Genomic DNA, 22,696 nt, shown 5'->3' with positions numbered 1-22,696 from the left:
TTTTACCTAAATTTGTGTTTAAACGTTCTAACTTATAACACTGAATCTTCCTTATTTTTCTACGCCGTATTTTTCTAGATAGTAAAGCTTTTTAGCGGAAGAAGTGTTTTGATCCATTCTTCTTGAACAGCTTTCTAATGTCGAAGGAGGGTTATAGATCGACGTTTAGATAATCCACTTTTTAAAAGTCCAAAAGTGCAAAAATCCATGGGGAGCGCAAAAATCCATTAGGAAATTTAGTAAGGATATGAGTGGAGGATATAACTTTGATAACTGTTTCCTATTCCATTTTTTTCTAGGAAATTATATTAGTGTATTTTAACGTGTATGCTTGCTTTGTCTTGATGCAGTTCTATTGATTGATGTCGCTGTGGGTAAAGAGAAGGTGTTTCATATTTGAAAACTGAGTATAAAATAGGTTTCTAATAATATGTGGAGTTGACCTTAACAGTTTTGTGCGCTCTTTAATTTTTATTTGTCATTATATCAAAAACCAACATCAATCATAAATCCCTCTGAAAAACTTTCTTTAGATTCTTTAAACCACGTTCTAAGATTTTCTTTCTTCTCTTTGATGATAATAAACGGATATCTTTTTATTTCACTCATTTAAATGCATCCAAAGTTCATCTATTTCTAAAGATTTTTCGATGTGTCCAGATAAATATTTCTTATAAAGAATTCTGCAGAGCGTTCGGCGATATGACGTAGAGAAAAACGATGTACACTGTGGTGAAAAAAAGGGGGGAACAGTTCTATATCTCCCGTTCTACTGGCCGATTGACGAAATTCATATTGCGTTTTTCATGGCTCGAAAGCGTGACTTAGGATACATGTCATATTTATATATAACATTATTCTAACTTAGGTATTTTGACAAAAAATCTGGCTTTTTCTGAAATAATATACCAATTTTCTTTAAGAATTTCGATTCTACGACACAAATTATGCCTGGATATTAAATTATGTAATTTTTAGTGAGAAATTTAAAAATTTATCTTGGTATATTTTTTCCTGAAATTCTTAATTTATAGTAACCCACTTACTTTCCTTTTTAGTCCAAAGGGGCTTTGTACCTGAAGGACTATTGTTTTCGTTTTGCGATTTTGCGTCGGACTCATAAACGTCGGTTCACTTTTCAAACTGTTGCCACAAAATGTTAGAGTCCTGCATTATATTTGAAGAAATTAAATAATGAAAAATCTGCATAAATGATTGTCTATTTCTCGCATTGTGATAAAACAATGGTACATAGAGCCATCGAATTTTGAATGACGAAATCCTACTGCGAATATGGGCATCTGAAATCCCAAATTTGGAATTTGTTTTATTATAGATTTTATATTTTGTAAAACTTTAACGAATTTTTGATTTACAAACTCAATGCTTTAAAAGCGAGAAATGGCAACGTTATATAGAAAAAAAAAATACTTTTATCTCCAGCTCGCGAGACTGTGTATATCGGAAATTCTAAAGATATGCTTAATTTAACATTATTTTGCGATATTGCTCTTGAACTGAATTTTATGGTTTAAGTGCAAAGAACATGATATTTAATAAATAAAGGTAACACTCAAAACGTTAAAAAAACGCCCCTTTGGACGTAATTTAAAATCTGAAACATTTCAGATTTTTTTTTTTTTTTTTTTTTTTTTTTTTTAGTCCAAAGGGATTTGAATCCCGAAGAACTATTAGTTTCGTTTTGGCATTTTGCGTCGGACTCATAAATGTCGGTTCACTTTTCAAACTGTTGCCACAAAATGTTAGAGTCCTGCATTATATTTGAAGAAATTAAATAATGAAAAATCTGCATAAATGTATGTATATTTCTCGTATTGTGATAAAACAACGGTACATAGAGTCATCGAATTTTGAATAACGTAATCCTCCAACGAATATGAGCATGTGGAAGACCAAATTTGAAATTTGAAATTTGTTTTATGATCGATTTCCTATTTTTTAAAACTTTGACGAATTTTTGATTAACAAACTCAAGGATTTCAAAGCGAGCAATGGCAACGTTGTGCAGAAAAAACATTTTTATTTCCAGCGCGTGAGTCTCTGTATCGGAAATTCTAAAGATATGCTCGTTTTAAAACTATTTTGCGATATTGCTGTTGCACTGGATCTTATGGTTTAAGTGCGAGGAACATGATATTTAATAAAGAAAGGTAACACACAAAATGTTAAAAAACGCCCTTTTGGACGTAATTTAAAATCTGAAACATTTCAGTTTTTTTTTTTTTTTTTTTTTTTTTTTTTTAATTGCTGCATAAGCCGAAAAGAGTTTCATCTTTCATTCTTTCAAATAAAATTTAACAAAGCGGGTAAACCACATTTTCGTTATCATCGCTTGTAATAAATACGCCAAATTTCGAAACGCTCCAAAATGTAAATTCACGTATATCTTAGGAGGAAATTTTGAATAAAAAAACTCTAATTTTTTTGCAGATAAGTTCAAATACATCTACTTTAAGGCAACGGTAAGCATTTTATAGATTATAATTCAAAATGTTTTTCGAAAGATTTATAAAAAAATATTTTAAAATGCAAATTTTAAAAATAAATCATAAGAAATGAGCAAATTATATTTGAATTTAAATTTCGAATTCTGGAAGACGGAATCAAGTAAGTTTAATAAAAAAAAGAGATATTAATAAATAAATATCAAATTCAATTAACACTGAGGAGCTAAAATTTTGAGAGCTAATTTTTTAAAAACTACTCGTGTGATACTAATTCAGAAGTCAAAACCAAAATGCATTTTGCGGTTTTGCAGCTGAAGATGATGGTTCGGTAAAACCATCGAAACTAGTCCTGTGAAAATTTTGTAAATTAACGCTGATTTTTGGTGTTTGACTTCTGAATTAGTATTTATTCGGCGTGTTATTGTGTCTTAATTACTCGTGTGATTTTTACAAAACTTGATAGTTTGGTATAATTTGAGTCTTAGAATCGAAATATGGAAAACAATTGTCAAGTTATTCAAAATAAAGTCCAATTTTGTGTCAAAATACACATATTAAAACAATGCTACATAACTCTAATACACATCCTAAGTGACGCTTTCGAGGCACGAAAAACGCAAATTGAATTTCGTCAATCGGCGCCGTAGAATGGGAGATATAAAACTGTATCCCCCTCCCCGCAGTGTACACTATGTTTTTTCATCTTAAAGATTCTAATCAGCGTTAACCACTTTGTTCGCAACTGACTCTGAGAATTTTAATGATTTTGAAGCTTTCCTTTGGCTTGCCGGATTTTATTTTCACATTAAAGCTCACCTTTGCAACATTCGAAACATTCCGTTTTTTACTTGGAAATATATTTGGAACAATTTTTCTACTTGAAGCTAAACTTTGATGCCTCTTTTTTCTTTCTTGTTGACAATGTTATCTATCATAGATTCAGATATAAAAAAACCATGGGTTTAACAGGTTATTAAATAATTAGATAGGAATAATTTTCTTCGGAAAGAGCACAAGCATGTTCTTGTATTCACACCTTCTTGAAAAGCGCCATTTTGCATAATAACGCACCCGTGATACCTGCGTCACGTAGCAGACAAATCTGCTTTAATGAGATAATTAACGCAGACTGCGTTTTTCACAAATCTGGTTAAAGCTTTTAATGAGATAATTATAATTTTAGTTGTATAAATAATGTGGCATGAATGTATTTTTATTAATTTTTATAATGTTCCTAAATTTAGTAATCTAGCTTCGTTTTACGTGAAATGTGTGATCCTTTATTTTAGCTACATTTCTTCATGCGAGAAATGCATTTTTGTGTCCAATATTACAGGGACTTACTTTTTTGTTTCATATTTCTAAAGTTTCAGTTTATAATAAAATAATATATTTTAATTACAGTTAATATGCGATGAAATTATATTACCTCAATAATTTTCCACAAAATAACGCAAGGCAAAAACGTCGTAATACAAAACATCGTGGGAGAAAATTAAGCAAAGAGAAAACATCGCAGTTTTAAAACATCGTGGTACAAAATACCGTCGTCAAAAATAAAGCAGTTCAAAAACTTCGCAGTTTGAAAGCATCGCCGTCGAAAATATCGTGGTAAAAAATAAAGTACCTACAAATTATCGCATGACGATAACATCGCAGACATGAATTTTAAGGCTTTAATAATTGAAATGGATATTCGCATAATGATTTGTGTTCGCAAGATGGGAAAAAGGATAATTTTCACATTCATATTTTTATTAATTAATAAATTTTTTAAAAAGCAAAACAAGAAATTTAAATAAAACAAGAAGTAATTTTCATTGTAAGAGTATCAGATTAACAAAAGTGAAAAAAAATTATCTCATAATTAGCAATTTTCTACTTATCTTTCTTTTTCTATTCTTTTTTAGATAATACACTTCATGAAAAATTACCGGTAAAAATTATCAAAAATATTTTATTAATGACCTTTGTAAGTTAACTATGTCACTTTCAAATTCTATTAAGTGCTACAAATTGCATTAATTTTCTATACTTAAGTTTCCATTTTACATTTTCAGCAAATATTTATTGGTTAATAAAAATATATGAAAGCAAAAATTATCCTTCTTTACATCTTGCGCTCACAAACCATTATGCCAGTTTTTACAATTATTAAACCATTATTAAATTTTACAGTTATTAAAGCTGCGATGTTATTGTCCTGCGATGATTTGTAGGTACTTTATTTTTTACCACGATATCTTCATCGACGATGTTTTTTAATTGCGAAGTTTTCGAACCGCTTTATTTTCGACGACGATGTTTTGTGCCACGATGTTTTAGAACTGCGACGTTTTCTCTTTGCCTTATTTTCTCCCACGATGTTTTGTACCACGAAGTTTTCGCCTTGTGTTGTTTTCTCCACGACGTTTTCGTCCACGATATTTTTGCCGCGATGTTTTCAGCGGACACCACTGAGTCATATATATACTTACATAAAAATGTAACAATATTAAAATTACGTTTAACGTTAAAGTTAAATATGCAGACTGATAGCTTTATTGTTCAAGAGATAGCAAACTCGCAGCTTATTACAACTTATTATCTTAATTAAAATACAATTACATGCCAAACAAGTATTAATTTAGAAGTCAAATAACAAAAATCAGCGTAATATTTTTTTTTTTTTTTTTTTTTTTCGCTTTTGCAGTTGAGGATGATGGTTAGGTAAAACCATCGAAACTAGTCCTGTGAAAATCTGAAAATATTACGCTGATTTTTGTTGTTTGACTTCTAAATTAAAACTTATTATCTACTTTAAATTAAAGAATGTAAACGTAATAAAAGTTTTCCTTTTTTACTACTTTTAAGGCTATGTTTAATAGAAATACTTTAAGTGCATTCTATTCGTTCTGAATGTAGAGTGTGCCTTTAGAAAGTTTTTTTCGTGGCATTTTTTTTTTTTTTTTTTTTTTCAACTGTTGGTTGTTGTTATATACTGCCAATTCCAAAAGTGTTTTAAAACGTGACCATTCCTGTTTTTACATTTTTAATCTTAAAAAAATCAATTTTGTAAAAATTACTAACATTTTACACTGATCCATTACTATTATATATTTATACTAATCTATACTAATGAATTCTAACATTTTATACCTTCCTTCCGATACCTAAATCTTGTAGTAGTCATTTTAAAAAAGTGTGATTTTTGTACGACAAAAACTTAACGGAGATATTTGATATTAAAATTGGAGGTAATCTTCAGGGCCCGTGCACAAATTAAAGACCGAAATGTTTGCATTTGAACTTAATAAAGTCAATTTAGGAAAAGATTTCTGATGTTAATAGATGATGTTGACAAACATTTCTATGCAAGTCATTGTAAAAAAATATTGAATGTTTTTTACTTCCAAAAAAAAAAAAAAAAAAAAAATCCTCTTTAGAAAATCTTACATAATTCTTGCTCTAGAAATATCTGACAAGTTTCAATAATGTCATATTTCCTTAAATTAGAAAATTTTAATTTTCTAATTTAAGGAATCTTTTGTAGGATTTTTAGATTAGGATTTTACAACAGTAAAACTGTATGAGAATATTAATAAGATACTTCTGAAGTTTCAAAATTTATATATTATTTTCGTAAAAATTATTCTAGCATATCAATAGTAAAAAAAATAATAATTGGAGAATGATGCACACCAGCCATTCACAAATGAAGAGATAAAAAAATTATCCTAGAATTATTGTCATTCAATTAACCCTTCAAAGCAAAAAGCAAATGAGATCAAAAATCGTAAATTTTAAAATTAAATTTACCCTCTAATTTTTATAACATGGGAGTCAAAAATTTTCTATTATACTTTTTAAATTGGCTTTAAAATTTTTCTAAATATAAATAAGAACGTGATATAAGTAAGGAAGGGAAAACTGCATAAAATGTTACATTTCGTATTTTTATATATAAGTAATTTTCAAACATTAAACATAGGAAAGCAGGAATCTTTGTATCTTTAAAATATTTTTGTGTCTAAAACTATATGTCTAGGACAACAGTTACGAAAATAAGCTGAATAAGAACTTCTTTAATCACATAGCATACATATATATTCTCTGCGTTTGTTTTCCACTAACCAAGTAGTATAGTACAGTGTTATTGAATCGTAAGATGATAAACAGATTTAATACGGAAGAAAGTTAATAACAAGTAAATCACCATTCAATTGTAAAAGAGTTCGGTATTTTCCCAATAGGCGATCCTTACTTAACTGTGTAGTTACTTTAAGGATCGGTAGGTAGTGACACTAAAATTGTTGTTTTTACGCATTTTTTTCTTTCGTCATTTTATTCTAATTTGCATGATCAGATTTATTATTATTTAATATTAATAATTTTTTACGTTTTGCAAATTTTTTATTTCTTTTGCTGTGTTTTACGCTGTGTATACATAAGAAAACTTTCAGTGTGCGAATAAAAGGCTGAAATATTCCTTTTTAATTAGATTAGCTGGTTTAAATATTTCATTGAATTGCCAGATATTAGTATAACTAAAAATGAGCCCTTAAATGTTATGGATATAGATTATATCAAGAACTTCGCGCATATAGTGAATGAAACAGATAAGCGGTAAGACAAAATCTACCTGATTTTGTACTGCTGTATTTAGTTGTTTCAAAACCTACTTACAAACAATTTGTATAGAGTATTAAAAAAGAGAGATAAATTAAACACTGTTGCCACTTAAAATAATAGTTATTTCATAAGCTTCTCATTTCCACTCTTTACCCACGATTCCAGCGCTCTGATACGCCATCTAGTGGGTAAAAGGTGGAAACATTAAAGATCGGTATTTACGTTTAACAATACTATGTAGTTCGTGAAGCGCGTTGTGATCGGAAAGTAATTAAACTTTTTTTTTTTTTTTATTGTTGTGGGCATTATGTGTTCAGTCGTTTTAACCACTTGTAGGACAAATCTAAAGAAAATGCTTGTAATATCATGTAATCAAAAGTTAACTACATGTTATATGCCAGGATTGCTTTCTCAACTACTGAGGGGTAGGTAATACTTAATCTGCTCTCTCTCTCTCTTTTTTTTTTTTTTTTTTTTTTTTTTTTTTTTTAATGTTTGTTCATGGACGTAATTTAATGTTTGTTCGTAATGTTATTTTTAATGTTTGTTCATTCATTGCATGTTTATTCTATAATACATATCTGATAATTAGTGCTATTATGTATATATTAGATATAAATACAACAGACGAATATAATAGATCAATATATTTTTAGTATATAATGATTCAATATCATTTTTATGGGGAAAAAGCGACACTTTTGACTGCACAGATTTTCTGCAAATCCCAAGTTAAACACATATGAAATCATTTGTTTACAATCAGTGAATGTTAAAATCAGCTACCTGTCGCAATACAATAAAACAGTGACACAATTTCCTACAACAGCCAGCAGTTCCTCCTTTACATGAACAAGAATTTTTTTTTTTTTTTTTTAAATTACTTCTCCTTTTTACCAATGAAATGTCCTTCGATTTCATGCGATCAGGACGCTATACAACTTATCCTTAAATAGGAAGCCAAAATTTGTAAATTGGATTTTTCAAATAAAATTCCGTTCATTACCAAATAATCCGCTTTTTAAAATTCGCTCTGCTTCAGTAACACAGCGAGAATTTACGCCTCCTTGAAGAAAATCAAACATTTCAGAAAAGCTAAGCAACTCCATTTTTGAATGTACGATGTCAGATTGTAGAGACATTAGGATTTTTTGGAAGCCAGAGCGATGCAAAAATTATCAACCGCCTTCGCCGGGAATTGAACCACGGACCTCTGGAATACCGGCCCAGCGTGCTACCGTTACACCACGAAGGCACGCTAGGGAAGTGGGAGAAATATCTTATATACTTCCCTTTTTAAAGGGCGACTAGGGTTTAAGGGGACCTAGTCACCAAATCCTGGGTACGGAGAATCATCATCCACACCCCTTTTAGTTCGGGTGCCACTTGTAGAGACATTAGGATTTTTTTGGGAGCCAAAGAGATGAAAAATTATCAACTGCCTTCGCCGGGAATCGAACCCTGCGAAGGCGGTTGGAATACCGGGGGCGGTTGGCACCTCTGGAATACCGGCCCAGCGTGCTACCATTATACCACGAAGGCACGCTAGGGAAGAGGGAGAAATACCTTATAAGATCATAAATCAAAATACCGGTTTTTGTCCGCCAGATCAATGTGTGAAAGCGCCACCTATAGGTGAATTGAATCGCGGATAATATAAACATGAATAAAATAAATATCTGAGAATAAATTCATAACAAAGATTTTTAAGACAGAATTTTAAAATCTCTTTGCAAATTCAACCGAAAAATTGCATGTGAAAGAAACGATAAACATAACCATTGCTTTTACAAACAAATAGTCTGAAAAAGAGATGGCGCCATCTAGTATAAAATTGATTAAAAACTAACGAAATTCGGTAGATCGCCAGTTGAGAAAATACCAAGAATTTTCTCTAAATTCCTTTAAATTTATGGAGAAAGTTATCATGGCGTACTTCCACAGATCTCTGTCTATCTTTAAAGGTAATTAGTAATTCAGAAATTTTGTGTAAGTACTCGTGCTAAATATTCCCTCTAAGACTCCACCCCTCTCATTCACTACCACGCACGCAGAACAAATTGATCTGTACTTATTGCTGATCGACACGGATAATTATAATTTGCATTTTTACCTAAAAGCCGTTGTGAAGATGATGTCAAGCTATCTTTAAAACCCTTTTAAAATCATAAAATTTTGTCACTTTTACTTAAAAGCAGTAGTGGAGCTGATGTTTATAAACCAATCGAATAAATGCATAAATTTTAAGCTCTCTTTAAAATACTTTAAAAATCATAAAAGTATGAAGAATTTTCATAAAAAATCAGTATAATTTTTATATGATTAACAGAAAGATATAGTAAGTTCCTAATATACTTACTACACAGAAATATAGTTACTGTATAAAAATATAATAGCAAAAATAATTATTCACCAATCCATCGTACAACAACTTAAATATATAAAAATTGTGAATTAAAACTACTGAAGCAAAATTCAAATAAACCATGCAAATCAAAAAACAATGGTGAGGAATTTCGATCTGCACATTAAACAACATCTACATTTCGTAGCATTTTATACTAATCAACAGGTCTGAGATTATAATTTAACATGTTTCTTAAACATCCCCTTTATAAGACGACTACCTCCACGGAAGACCAAAATGTTCTGGAACAGTGAGTGCTCACTTTAGAAAGAGTTTGCTGTTCTGAAATAATATTGCAGTTAAAAATTCTTTACTAAAGCAGTATCTTACTATAAATTCATTTTTTAACTCATATCAAACTAACCTCCAAACTGCGTCTTTAGCGCTACTTAGATGGCGCTAATAAGATCAATAGGTGGCGCTGTAAGAGTTTCTATTCCAAACATTCTGCTTCTATACCACAGCTGTTTATAATATTGTAATATCGAACTATACATTAGTGTTGTGAAAAAAACGTGATATTATTAAAGCGTAACACTTCAAATATCCACTGAGTATTCAATTTACAGAACGTTAATCTTTTTAAAACCGTTGTTTCGACGGGCTTAAAGCATATATTCTTAAAATCGTTCGATTAATATCGTCTGAAGGGGTAAAAAAATTTTTTTCAGCGGAAAAAAATCTAAGGAACTTTCATATAGGATGTACGGATTTTCGAGCTTTACGGATGCTTTAGCGGTATGTTTTAAATGCTAATTTGGTTTATTGTCTTAATTTTCACAAATTTAGTTAAAGCTTTTAATAAGATAATTATCATTTCCGTAGTATGAGTAATATTGCATGAAATTATTTTTATTTTTATTTGCTTTTTCTTCTTTGATGTTCTTAAAATTAGTAATCTACACTTCCTTTACGTGAAATGTGTGATCATTTATTTTAGCTGCATTTCTTTATGAGAATAAAGAAAGTAGTACGAAGTATTAATTAAGAAGTCAAACAAAAATAAGCGTTTTATTTTCAATTTTGAAAATACAACCCTGATTTTTGTTGTTTCACTTCTAAATTAATATTTGTTCGGCGTGTTATTGTATATTAATTAGTATGAAGTACTTTCAGTAGTAGAATAATATGGCATGAATGTTTTACTTTTATTAATTTTCTTTTTAATGTTCTAAAAATTAGTAATCTAGTTTCATTTATCCGAAATGTGTGAGCACTTATTTTAGTTGTATTTCTTTGTGAGTGAAATGCAGTTTTTTTAGTATTACAAAGACTTACCTTTTATTTGATATTTCTAAAGTTTTAATTTACAATAAAATAATATAGCTTTAGTTACAATTAATATGCGATTAAATTATATTACAGCAATAATTTCCCACGAATTTCCTTTTACTTCAAAACAGTTGGAAATTCAGTCATATATTCGCTTGTATAAAAGTGTAACAATAGTAAAATTTCCTTTTAACGCAAAATTTCCTAAGTATGCTAAATCTGCAAACTAGCAGTTTATTCTTCAAAAAACAGTAAACTCGTAGCTTATTACAACCTATTATCTATTCAAACTTTAGTTTAACGAAAGTAAACTTGATAAAATTTTGCGTCTGAACTATTTTTAAGGATATATTTAATACAATCCTTCTGAATATAGATCGTGTCCTTAGAAGTCTTTTTGTGGCCTTCTTTTTCACAGCTATTGGTTGTTGATATGTACCGCTAATTGCAAAATTGTTTTAAAACGTGACTATTCAGGTTTTTACACATTTAATCTTAAAAAACCTATTTTGTAAAAATTACGGAATCTAACTTTTTATACCGATGCCTGTATATGAATTTATTTAAATTTTCTAGCAGGAAGGTTTTTTTTTTTTTTTTTTTTTTTTTTTTTTAATAGCGTGTTTTTTGTGAGACAAAAATTAGCCAAGATTTTTATATTAAAATCAGTGATCATCTTCGGGTTCTTCACGTGCTTCTCAAATCAAATTTAAATTGAAAACTGAAATTTTTGCGTTTGAATTTAACAATACGTTAAATAACTGCATAAGTCAGGAAAATGTTTCTGATGTTAACTGATATTAAGTGATGAGTATTTCTCTGCATATCGCTATGAAAAGTAGTGATACTTTTTTCTATGTAAAAGAGAGAGATCTTTAAGGAATCTTACAACATTCTGGTTCTAGGAAGCTATTACTATTTCTCAGTAATGTCATATAGATGAATCATAACATTATTTGCATAGATATCAAATTTTAAATATCCCTAGTTTAATGAATGTTTATATGATTTTTAGATCAGAAACCTAAAACCATAAAAGTGCATGAGAATATTAATAAAGTTATTATAAGATTTCAAAACGTATTAATTGTTTTTGTAAAAATTATTTCAGCATGCCGATTGGAACAAAATTTTAAGTTAAGGCTTGATATACACCAGTCACAAAAGAATATCATTGAATGGCAATTAACGAGAAAAAAGTAATCTCTAATTATTCTAATTTATTTATTAACCAACTCTTCAAGATAAGTTAAAAATAATATAAAAAATTGTAAATTTTAAGATTAAAAATCATGTTTAAGTTTTGCCGTACAGGAGAAAAACTTTGCGCATTGTGTTTTTTAAAAAAAGTATATGCATTTTCTAAACATAACTGTAGTAACAGGGAGACCGTATAAAAAAGTTTATTTCGTATTTTATACAAAATTAATTTTTAAAATTAAAGGATGCGAGACAGGAATACTTATGTTATTTAAAAATTTTTTGCAACTGGAAGTATATGTCTATGACTAACGGCTGCGAAAATAAAGTCCGGATAAGAATTTTTAGTAACCATATACGTATATATATAATATATATAGAGAGAGAGAGATACTTTTGGAATATGTTTCCGTGACCAACTAGCCAAATGTACAGCAATTGAATTATCAGATAATGAGCAAATTTAGAATAGAAGAAGGTAAGTAACAGGTATTTGCCTTTTCAAACATTAACGAATTTTTCCTAAATGGCTTTAAATTTATAATAAACCATCTTGCGGTGAACATTTCCCTTTAAAATCAACTAGTTATTTCATAAATGGGGGGGGGCAGGATACTGAATATAACCTGTCTATTACTCCCACAGAACACCGAAATTATCTGTTCCCATAATTTTCACAATATATTATTTCCATTTGTTATACTTTTGGCTTAAAAACAGTAGTGAAGGCAATATTCATAAGCCCATAAAACAAATGGATAACTCTGAAGCTCCCTTTAAAAAAGTGAATAATGTACAGAAATTTTTGTAGGATATGTGTTATTAAGAATTTTGCAGCTCAGTTCAAATATTGTTGCACATTTGTGTGACTTCTGTAAAATTCAGCTTAAATCCAATAAATGCAATTTTATTCTTTTTAGAAGGTATAAGAGAAACCAAGCCGTCAGCTCTAACATACCACTAAATCATCCCAGTGGTGAATTCTACGAATTATCATGATATCATTCTCGACGATGGATTAAACTTCAAAAAACAAATTGATCACCCTTTAAATCGAGCCAATGCTGCCTTTATGGCAAGTTACAATCTTTTGGAGAGAAATTCAAGATTTCACTTAAACATGAAAAGGAAACTTTATCTGGCTTTGATCCGTCCAGTACTTTTACACAGACCCTATCTGGAACACAGCTCTAAAAACCTGTAGTATAGTGTACTAGAAGTAGCACTAGTATCTTCTAGTACACTATACCTGTAGTAAGAAAACAGTTCTTTTTCAAAATAAGATCTTGAAAGTGATTACAGACGCCCATTGTTTGTAAGAAAGCAGTAAATCCATGAAAATATGAAAATACAACATGTTCATGACTTTTAGTCTTACAAATTATCATAATTTTTTTCTTTCAGATCATGAATTCAAATTATATTGTCATATTGGCAGATTACGATACAACCGTCGAACATCTGTTCATATAGCCTCAAACCATACACACAATACTTCTTATTAGGCAGTAACTTGCGACTATATAATGTACATAATATTTATTAGAGTGCATCTATATATTCAAGAATGATTTCGTGTTTTTAAATACAGCGTATTTAATTTTCTATACTTCCTTTGAAAAATTCTACTCTGTATATTATTTTAAGGTCCAAGTCTGCATCTTTTTAACTGCTTTGCGATCAATGTCAGTCCTCATATTTTTCTCAGGACTACTTGAGTGTTAACTCCAACCCTCCCAACATTGTGAAATTCAAGAATTTTATTTTCACCATTTCATGACGTTTTCTGCCATTAGATGGCGACGCTATATAATTTAGCATTTAAGGTGATGGCGAATTTAACAACATGCGTGTCATAGGTAACACGCATCCCGTATTTCAAAAACCGTCGACGAAGACAAACAAATTGCGTAATGCAAACTTATTTATCTCTTACAACTGCCCTCATCGTTGTCAACATATGTTGCATTTACCGTGAGTGCGTCCGAGTGCATTGTTTGCAGACGGATGATTCTACTTTGGCGCGGTACCAGAGTTTAGATAGAGTTTCTCCAAATTTTTTGGCAGTGCGAAATCAAAAGGTTCTCCGTCGCTGCAACTTGAATTTAGAACGAAATCTAACTTTTTATACGTTGCCTCCGATACCTATACTTAAATTTAGAGGAAAAGAAATTAATAATTTGTAAAAAAAAATTATGATTCCCGTACGACAAAAATTAACTCAAATATTAGATATTAAAATCAGAGATCATCTTCAGGGGCCATACGCATTTTAAAGACCAAAATGTTTCTATTTGAACTTAAAATATAAAATATATGGCTTCGGAATTTATATATGTATATGTTAATAGGTTAAGTGACGGCTATTTTCTATGCATATCATTTTAAAAGGTATTGATCAATATTTATTTTTTCAAACAGAGACGTTATTCACAGAATCTTACATTGTTATTGTTCAAGAAAATGTGGCGGTTATTTATTGTTTGCAAGTATTCAGTGCTTTCGGCGTTTGTAGCGGAGGATCGCTCGTGGCGGCATCTATGGGTCGAATCAAAAGCGTTGCACTAAGAACCGATTGGTTTGCGAGACAGAACTCGAGTCCGCTTCACGTGAGGGGAATCCTTTAACGCCAAGAAAAAAAGGAGCTTTTGGCCGCTAATTTTAAGAATTCCGACTCTCTCAAATTTGTGAGTGATGAGTGGCTCCGCGGACGCCTTGAAAATAATGGTAGACTTCACTTTTGTCATATTGCTAAATCGTAACATTATTTGCATAAATAAAAAATTACAAGTATTTCTAATTTCATGAATATTCATATGATTTTTAGACTATTATTCTAAAGTCATAAAACTGCATGAGAATATTAATTAAGGATTAGCTCATGCATTAAGAACTGCTTTGCAAATTTATGTGTGATGATTTGAGAAAGTTTTTTCAACCAAAACCTACTAACGCACAGAAGATGGCAAAAGCTACAGTTGCAATATGAAGGACTGCCCGTTATATGATTTTAATTCCACGAAGGAGCCGAAAGTCCTTTCGAGAGGTCGTTGGTAGGGGAACAGGGATAGAAGACCCTCGGGCCCGTCTGCCCCCCCCCGGTGCTCTTCATCAAAATCATGGAGGTAGGAAAGGGAGGAGGGGCCAACCCGCGCTAAAAGTGAAGCACTGCTTTGAAGCTTGGGTCACCAGATGGGGTGTTCTTTGTTTACATTCAGAAGCTCGCTTGACAAGATTCTGAAAGTATTTCGACACACGACAGTTCCATAGAAATCGAAAAAGGGACACTTTCGCATGAAAGAAACATTCATAGTGTGATGGATAATAGCAATTTGTATAGTTTAGTGACATTAACGCAAAAAATCACATCTTGGTTATTTTTCGATAACTAACAACAGCGATTTTGATTATGAATTTGTTTTATAAAATTCTAAGCTGTTGCACTACAAAAATATAGATTTTAAGAAAAATGTGCTTGCAAAAAGCATGTATCTGTCTTTGACAAAATACTTAAATATTCATTAAATTATTTATAAATGTATTTGAAATGAAGAATTTATTCACTAATAAACAACTGTGAAAGTACTGTGAAGAAATCTAATTATTAAATGTATCTAATTTATAATGATTATAAATGTTATCTAAATATATAATAACCTTAATATTGAATTGTAAACATAAATTGAAATCCTGTTGACAAATACGTTATAAAACTATTTAAGCAAGAATTGTTCGTATTGGAAAGCAATCTGTTAAAAGGTATTGTAAAGCAAATGCTATGAGATGCGCACTTAAGAACGTAATAAAGAGTTTTGGAATATGTATTGTTGAAATGAAGGGTAAAAAAAAATCTGATAAGTATAATTAAAAGAATTATTCCCCTTACATTTTATAATAACTCAGTTACAAGTTTTAAATAATACTTTAAAAAAAAAACTTATTTTATTCCCTTTCAAAAATGTTCAGAGAAAGTCAAGTACTATTAAAAGTATTTCGCTAATTCCTAATAATTCTCTAATTTAAAATGAACCGAATAGAGCATTAATTATAAATTGACTTACATTTTTCGATTTAAAAGATGCCTCAGAAGCCAAAAAATCATGTCATATTTAAGAAAGTATTTTAGGAAGAAGCTCTATAAATAGAAAAGAAATAATGCATAATTTTAATATTAATAATACAATAAACTTTGATCTTAATTTTTGTACCTTAACCGAATAAAATCGAATTACCTTAATTTTTTTTCTAATGTAATTAACGAAAACTTGTGAAAATATTTCATTCAAATTAAACCATTCTGAGAAAACTGTCCTGTGAAAAGTATAGCATTTAATTCCGTTCAGAATGAAATGTTGTTTAAAAATGTGTTGTTTTCCCATACTTAGGACTCTGAAGTGTTGTAGAAAAAGAAAATATATACATTTATATGTATATTTACGACGTAATTACAAAATATTTACATCCGAATGCGTCAAATCTCATTGAACTCAATGGTAAATGACCCAATGTTTTGATCACCACGTAGGGATCGCCGGTGCTTCAGAGCAGGGTACGGGAGAAACTTGTTTAGGGCGACTCCATCTTACTTCCTACCTCCATGATCAAAATTGGGGGGGGGGGACTCAGCTAAATCACACTGTCATCTGTAAGGTGTTCAAGGCTGTTGCCAACGACAGGCGTAAACTTGCGCTCCTTGCCACGAAGAATTTCGTGAGTTTGGGCTTACTATAGGTTAGACAAGTGAGCATTAGCAACAGCAACAGATCTGCAATTCCTTTCTTTTCAAGAATTTCTTATAAAGAAAAGTAAATACAGGATGAAATATCAGATAAAAATTTATTGAAGTAAAAGTTAAATTAATTCCTTATGACAAAGCACTCAGGAGATATTTGCTTAAGATGAGAGATTCTTTGATGCAAAATATGAAAAGAATTTGTGATAACATAAATATGAAAAAAAATTGTGAAAATAAATGTGAAATAAAGTTAAGTTAATTGATTATTGCACCTCGCAGAAACCTATAGCAAGAATTTAAAGCAATTCAAAAGCATAAACACGAGTAAAAAGAGAAAAACGTCGATTTCCCCATATACTTAAAGTTTACGTAACTCCACAGTAAATAAATTCCCTCATATACTTAGAGCGAGCTGGTTTTTCAGATCAGTATGTTGAGCATTAATAGCTTTTCACTTGCGAACTAGTTTAAATTTTGATTGAATCTCCAAGTGACTGCAAAATTCTGGGAAGCAGCAAAAATATTTTAAAATATACTGAATAAAATTTATATTATGTAATTGCTGTAATCTGTAGACAGATTCTCTGACATAAAATATCGATAAAGTTGGAAACTGAAATAAATTTTTTATGGCTTATAACTTTATAGCATGAAATTTCATACATTCTATATACGGTTTGAATACAATAAAAAAAATTCTGCATAAAATGTAATTTCTCAAAGATACATTTATATGACAATAACTGACAACGTAAAATGGTTAAAAAAAGATATAATTATGTCGAAGAAAGTGTTAATGCTAAGAATTTTTTTTTTTAAACTGCAGTTAGAACATATGGTGTATGGTGTGTATTTAATTATGGCAAAGCACACTAGGGCTATCTGCCTAAGAGGAGGGATGCCTTCGTGGAGGACTAAAACTACTACTGATTCTGATATTCTGATTCTGATATTATCATGATATACTATTTTTTTCCCATAGTAGTTCAGAATTAATATCTTTATAATGGCACAGCCCCAAGCCTCCTAACAGGCACAAGCCGGCCGTATGAACAAAAAAAGGGGACTGTCCAGAAAATATATATAAGAAAAAACATATAAAGTCCAAAATCTGAATGCCGAATTCCAATTATATCTTTGTTCGTATTTATAATTTTCATTATTGTCTTTGCAAAATCATTCAAATTTGAATAGTTCCTTTTAAAATCTTCCTTAAAATTCTTTCTATATTTCTATCTTGCACTCCGGATAAGTGTACATTCATCGACGAAGTGCCTGGGGTCCCCCAAACTTATAACATATTAAGCATTTATCATTATTCTATAGATGATTAAAATAAGCTGGGAAACGCCCATGATTAATCAGTACCTGATTTACATCAACATTATTTATAATATTCATCTTCTTGTTTAACTTTATATTTTTCATTAACTATTTTTTCTTATTAGACGACTCCCTGCAAAAATTCCATTCTGTATAAATCCAGTTTTCCATTTCAGCAATGAAGTAGTTCAGAATATTAGTTATACTATGAACTGATGAAAATCAAATGTTATCTGCTTAAGAAACAAGTGGTAGTCTGAATCCCATCTCTCCAGAGCTTTCCATGAGCGTTATACTGGATTAAAGTCTTAAAATATTTTATTAACTGGACCTTCACTGAATATCTTTGTAAGACGCTCAGTTCGGTGGATAATTAATAATGCTGCTTTACTAATTTCGTAATTCTGACTTCGATCAATGATTAAAGCATAAATCTTTATTTTTTATAAATTTTGCTTTTCCGGTTTTCCCTAAGCTACGTTAACTGGGCTCATTATCCATAAGAATCTAGAAGAAAGAAACTCGTATAAATTATAAATGACCAACCCATGCACCCCTTTCACCATCGCTAGACCACCATACCCCCTTCCTTTCCCAAACTCAAATTCATATGCATTTTTAAAATTTAGATGGTTTTTAATGTATTTTATAAATTAAGCAAAGAAAATTATAGGAAATATTCATAAACACCAAAACTTGAATAAAAGTATTGCTTTATTTTATGAACTATATCTAAATACAAAAATAAATAAAAGGCTGACCTCACCCCCCCTTCGGAACTGTGAAATTAGGCTCCAGGCGGAAATTCCCCCCCCGGAATCCCTGCATTAGAATGAAGCATATCTAAGGCTTATCAGAGTTACCTGAAACAGTGATTCTTAATTCAAACAGTACTGAATGTTATCGTTTAACCTATGATTATCATTTAAAAATGTTTTCATACGGACAGCAATTTGTGTTAAATACCTGGGCATAAACACATTGAACACATCGCCCTGCGCAGTTGACTATGCGTAGCTGAAGTCTATATTCGTCACCAAACAACGAATGTTACCATGCTCAATATGAAAAAATGTCTACTGCGCATGCGTGAAGCGTTACCCGTTTGCTAAAGGGAAACGCTACTTAGTGATGATATGAAATTACACATTAGTGTTGTGAAAAAGCGTTACTGTTCTTAAAGTGTAAATCTTCAAATATCCAGGAACTATTTAACATATTAATCTTTTTAGTAAGTGCCTATATCCTTAAAACCGTTCGATAAATAGTGTCCCACGTGGTAGCAAAATTGTACAGGCCAAAAAAAATTTCATTTACGATGTGCAGCTTTTCGAGCTTTACGGATGCATTAGAGGTATGTTTTTTGTTGCTAATATTGCTTACGGTTCTAATTTTGTTCATTTTTGATAATTTTAATTAAAGCTTTTAAATAAATAATTATAATTTCAAGAATTTTTGTTTAGTTACTATAAAACAACTGATCTTACCTTTGCCATAAAATGTGGCATGAATTTTATTTATCCTTCCTTTTTTTTTAAATATTTTTTTTAAATTAATACTCCAAACTTCGTTTACGGGGAATGTGTGTTCATTTATTTTAATTGCATTTCTTTATACGAGATAATGCATTTTCTTTATTTAATATTACAATCACTTATTTTTTTCATTTAATATTTCTAAGGGTTCAGTTTATTTATTTTTCAGTTTTATGATATTGCAACAAATAACTTTTCACCATTCAGTTAATACTTGATTAATAACAGAAATTAAGTCATATGTACAAATGCATGCATGCATGTGTTAACAACAGAATTACCTTTTGCTCCGAAAGATGCAAATTGTTAGGTTATTATACAAAATAAAATAAACGGGTAACTTATTACAACTGATTATCTATTTAAATTTTAAATTAAAGAACCTGTAGTTGACAAAACATTTGTGTCATTTACTACTTTTAAGGATATTTTTAATGAATGTATTTTAGATGCATTCTACTTCTTCTGAATGTGCGCCATGTCCTTAGAAGTCATTTTATGGCCTTTCTTTTCCGTTGATCATTGACGTACACTTTTAATTACAAACAATGAGGCAAATATTCATGTTTTGGCATTTTTAATCTTGAAAAATCAATTTTGTAAAATTACGAAATATAATTTTTATGTGATCCCTCAGTCTTCCTTTATATAGCCGAAGTGTTTTTAGAAAATTAATGTTGTTAAGAATAGGCAAGCAAAATTTGATGACTGAGTTTTTAAATATTTATAAAAGAATTTACAGACGTCTGAATTAATCCTTCTCATTATTTCTGTTTTTCAGGATTGGAAAAGAATTAACTTATCGCCGAGAAAAAACTTAGACAATGCTTCTGCTGGTGGAGAAATTTCATCTTTTAATCTGTTTGAATCGCCTGGCTTAATTGAATACGAAGTATGTCTGAGTTTCATCTTATAATTTTAAAGCTTTTTTTTTTTTTTTTTTTTTTTTTTTTTTTTTTATGCTATATCAATATAATGCTGATCAGCTTTTTAAGAATGAGATTTTTTAAAAAACAGTTTGCTTATTTTTAGTCCAATGGCGCTTTGTCCCTGAAGGACTATTGTTTCGTTTTGCGATTTTGCATTGGTTCACTATAAATGTCCGTTTCACTTTTGAAACTGTTGCCACCAAATGTTAGAGTCCTGCATTATATTTGAAGAAATTAAATAATGAAAAATCTGCATAAATGTATGTATATTTCTCGAATTGTGATAAAACAACGGTACATGGAGCCATCGAATTTTGAATGACGTAGTCCTACTGCTAATATGGGCATGTGGAAGCCCAAATTTGAAATTTATTTTATTATCGATTTCATATTTTGTAAAACTTTAACGAATTTTTGATTAACAAACTCAAGGATTTCAAAGCGAGCAATGATAACGTTGTACAGGGAAAAAAAAAAAAAAAATTATCTCCAATGCGCGAGACTCTGTATCGGAAATCCTAAAGATATCCTAAATATATGCAACTATTTTGCGGTATCGCCCTTGAACTGAATTTTATGGTTGAAGTGCTAAGAATGTGAAAAAAAAAAAATTTTAAAAAAACGCCCCTTTGGGACGTAATTTAAAATCTGAAACCTGTCAGATTTTTATTTATTTTTTAATTATTATTTTTTTTTCTAAAGATGGTAATGTACTCTACGAGCGTCACATAAATATAACATGCCTATAAAAGTCTTTACATGGTACTGACTTTTCTGACCTTCGATCAAAGTGATATTGCCAATTTTGAAAAATATTTAAATCAGGCAAATATTCAGCTTTTGGCATTTTTACTTCCTTGTACGAAGTAAAAAGGACCGCTATTGAATGAAATTTAACGATGTATTTGCGTGACATCTGTAAGTAAGGACAGAATAACAGACTCTTTTCCTCCAAAAAAATTATAAAACTGCTTTACAATGAATTATGATGAGAATCTTTTCTTGGCGTCTGTACGTACGTATGTATATACGTATCTCGCATAACTCAAAAACGAGTAGCCTCAGAACGTTGAAATTTTATATATAGGCCTGCTATATTATGTAGATGTGCACCTCGTATTTTGGTTGCAATCAGCCGAACCAAACATACATAAATATAATTATATATATGTGATGATACGGCAGTCGTGGCACCTTAAACCCCTCATGATCTTCGAATATGTGACTGTTGCAAGAATTGAGATATTTTTTTTTTATTTTAAAAGCGATTACTTTCAACTTTTTACAGCTGACAACATAATACAGCTGCTTTCGAAAATAGTAACCAGAAAGTTTGTGTTGCCACAAATATTTTTGTAATTTAATCCTCTTTGTGACAAAATATTTCGCCATGGTTCCACCTTGCGCGCACGATATTTTAAAATGAATGACGATGCTTGGCATTTCTGTAGCAGAGTGTTAAGGCAGTATCCAAAGAAGCCACAGGATTTCGCTTTTTACTATTCCATACCTTTATTTCAATTTCAGAAGCAGATAAATATTCGTTTCTAAATAAGATTATTTAAAATTTACTGCGTCATAGAGGAAAGGAAGATGGGAGCAGCATCGTAGGTTTTAACAGCACGGGGAGAGTGAAGCTTCTGTTTGCAAAATGGCGCGCATTCGTTATTTATAGTAGCGGTTACGTAATAGGCTGGAATGTTCTCGAAGGTACTGGTCCAGGGGTTAGATCCTGAATTGCAGAAAGTTAATTAAAGGTTGCTGGTTCGCAAAGAGCAAAGCCGTCCTATTTTTTATATTTTGCATATATATCCACTCTGTTACCCGGCTTAGTGATCTCAGTTTCTTTACTCTTATATGTTTGTAAATTGTGCATGTTTTGCTTTAAAAATGATTGAATTATGTTGTTCTTATCTTCAGGTTAAGGTTTAATTTAGTAAATCTGCAAGCAATATTTGTACAATTAAAAACAATTTAAAAGCTGTTTAAGTGCCTAATTTTTAAATAACATGGCGGACATATTTGTTTACATTTGAAACAGCAGAATAGTAGATTTGTTGCAAATCTAGAGAGACTTAAGCTTCGCAACAACAAAGAGTCGCAACAACAAAAAGTCTTCTTTTATTATTGCGAATTAAATCATGCTTAATCTTTTCTGTAATTTATTCGAGTAAATACGTGTTTAAGATTTACTTCGTAATTTTTAATATAGATAT

Source organism: Stegodyphus dumicola, chromosome 3 (genome assembly GCF_044657685.1).
Source record: "Stegodyphus dumicola isolate Sdum_Otavi_A_Nest chromosome 3, ASM4465768v1".
In the NCBI taxonomy this organism is placed as follows: domain Eukaryota; kingdom Metazoa; phylum Arthropoda; class Arachnida; order Araneae; family Eresidae; genus Stegodyphus; species Stegodyphus dumicola.
Note: the sequence above shows the minus strand (reverse complement) of the source record.